This window comes from Balaenoptera acutorostrata, chromosome 9, assembly GCF_949987535.1.
Source record: "Balaenoptera acutorostrata chromosome 9, mBalAcu1.1, whole genome shotgun sequence".
Classification (NCBI taxonomy): Eukaryota; Metazoa; Chordata; class Mammalia; order Artiodactyla; family Balaenopteridae; genus Balaenoptera; species Balaenoptera acutorostrata.
The window spans coordinates 39,874,893-39,877,533 of record NC_080072.1 but is presented as its reverse complement, the minus strand read 5'-3'; the positions used below and the strand labels follow the sequence as shown (position 1 = coordinate 39,877,533).

The 2,641-nt window shown below is 54.6% G+C and overlaps 1 long non-coding RNA gene across 1 annotated transcript; it reads right to left on the bottom strand.

Annotated features, from left to right (window-relative positions):
* Nucleotides 1–1,518: 1,518 nt before the first annotated feature.
* LOC102998868 (uncharacterized) lies at nucleotides 1,519–2,405 on the bottom strand. Its single transcript, XR_450387.2, has 3 exons — nucleotides 2,341–2,405; nucleotides 1,911–2,072; nucleotides 1,519–1,675 (listed from the first exon to the last, which is right to left on the bottom strand). It is a non-coding gene; the product is annotated as an uncharacterized LOC102998868 (long non-coding RNA).
* Nucleotides 2,406–2,641: the final 236 nt, after the last annotated feature.

Below are 2,641 nucleotides of genomic sequence, written 5' to 3'. Positions count from 1 at the left end.
AGATGTCCTGAGCATCCTGGCTACCAGTCATGAGGCTCTCTGCCGTCTGTCACTCTGCCAGAAAACTCCTGTCCTGGGTGTCACTGGCCAGGGGTGGGCAGGTTTTGGGGAGAGAATCAGGCCTCCCCAAGGCATCCAACCTCCCTTCAGAGGCGTGTGGATGGGGCAGCTGCCGGGGGGAGCAGCTGGTGTCTGTCCCTGGAGCCCAGCGGCTGTGTGTGTCTTAATCCCAGTTCCTTGGAGCCCCCCAGGCTGGCAGGTGGGCTGATTAGGCAGAAAGGAGGCAACAGGAGAGGGGTGGGGAGCTGAGGCCCCTCCCCAGGCCCCACAGCTGCCCACTGGATCCTGCCACATGCGCCGTACCCATCACCAGGCCCCCATCACTAGCTCTCCCTCAGCCCAGAGCTGCTTCTCCTTCAGCCCTTACAGGGAGGCCTGACCTCTAGGCAGGAAGATTCAGCTTTCAAACTAGAAACTGCAAGAAAAAGATGGATGCCACAGCCAATATGCCCCCTTAGCATTGTTTTCCTGGGTGGAGCAGGGGATGTCCAGGCACATACGTGGAGGCGAGTGTTCATACTGGGATGAAGGTATAGATGCACCTGACCCAGAATATGAGCAGCGTGGCACACAGGAGTGTCCTGTAAGGTTGGTGTGCACGGTGTGTAAGGTATACACATGTGCGAGGTATACAAGGAGCAGTGCGAAGTATCCACATACAAGGTACATGTACATCGTATATGATGTGTAATGGGTGTGAGGAGGACATGTTGTGAGCAGTGTGCACAGTGTGGAAGATAGGTCCTGTGTATGCGGTATACGGATATGTGAGGTGTCCATGGAGTGTGAGGTGTCCACGGAGTGTGAGATGCCCATGGGGTGTGAAGGACATGCAGTGTGACAGACGTCCTCGGTGTGCGAGGTGAGCAGTGTGAGGCGTGCCCACAGGTGCATGGAGGGATGGGAGTGAGGGCAAGCGGTCCTTCCAAGGAGATGTGGCTTTTCGGCCCTGCACACTGGACCATTGGTACAAGCACCTGCGGGCTGTCATAGGCAGAGGACACAGAGGACATCTGGACTTTCTCAAATCCCTACGTGCATAGAGCGGAGGGCGACTTGGAGAGGCCCTCTCCTCCTCCTTCTGCTGTATCCATGCCATCTGAGCTCAAGGACAGCATGCTCTTTGAGGAGACGCCATACTTTGGTAATATTATTTCTTGTGTCTGACTTAAATCCCTCGTGCTGCAAGTTAAACTTGTGTTTTTTTTTTAAAAAAACATATATTTTTAGAGTTTGTTCAGTGGAGGTGGTGAACTCTTCTTTCATGAAGTTCTCCTCCCCCCAGCAGCCTAATGCCCTTGGGCTGGAAGAATAATTGGCACCTTCCTGAACCCTGCCTTCCTTAGCACCTCTAGTCATTAAGCTATTGGCACCTTATCTGTGCAGTTTAGTAAAGCAGAGCGAGTTTGTACTTCAGACTCTAGGAATCTGGGTCCACAGAGACCTCTGAGGCGGAGAAAGGCTTTAATTACATAAAGGATAAGCTTGAAGGGGAGAGACTGGATGAATGAAGTCCTCAGGTCTTTCCAGAAGCCAGGCATCAGTGGTTCTTAAAGTGGGCCTCGGCCAAACAGTTTGGGCTCCTGCTAATTTCCCTCGTCTGGCTTCTCAGGGCCTGGAGAAGAACCTGGAGGTGGGAGGTTTGCCCAGAGACGGAGGTGTGCGTGCAGTGAGGTGCACATGGCACCTGAGTGAGGGGCCGGGCAGGGAGAAAAGCTGTGCAGCCTGTGAGGGTTTCCCTTCCCGTGATGCCGAGCTCCCCCCGGCACCTCCCATGCTCCCCGCCCGCCCCCTGGGCACACAATGCACTGTACACACGTTTCTGTGTGCACAAAGCATTGCATCCTTACCTTATCCTGTGCTCACAGGTCACCCATCCAAGCCATCCTCCAGCCCTGTCTCATGCCACCCCCACGCCCTCAGCCAGCCCACGCAGCGCCGGACATTCAGACCAAGGGCTCCTAGGACAGCAGGAGCCACGCCCATCTCGTCCTCCTTAGAATCCTCTGGTCCTGGTGGAGGCAGTTGTCCCAGGCAAGGTGCTCAATGATGATCTGTTCTCTCTACCGGGAACGTTCTTCCCCAGATGGGCACGTGGCTGGCTCCCAAGCCTCTTTTACCTCTTTGCTCAAATGTCACTGTGTCAACCTGACCACTCTTTTTAATTCTGCCCTGGTGCCCCAATTCCACTCACCCCGCTCTGCTTTTAATATCCCTCTGCCTCCTAACGTACTCCGTAATTTACTTGTTAGTATGTTTATTGTTTACTGTCAGTCTTACCTGCTAGAATGTCAGCTCCACAAGGGCAGGGAACGTTGACTGTTTTGTTTTCTGCTATATTTCCGGCAACTGGCGCAGAACGCGAGCTGCATAAATAGTTGCTGAATGAGTGAACGAATCATAGGACTGGGCACGCGTCCCCGCAGTGAACACACCACCCCACGCAGCCCACAGGCGGGGGGGTACGTGTGCCATTTGTTGTCTCCCTGTCCCCTTGCTCCTCCACGTGGACCCCTTTTCTCCAGCTCCCAGTTCATCCGCTAGACTCCCAAGCCCTGCTTGTACGTGGGAGGCTGGGGAG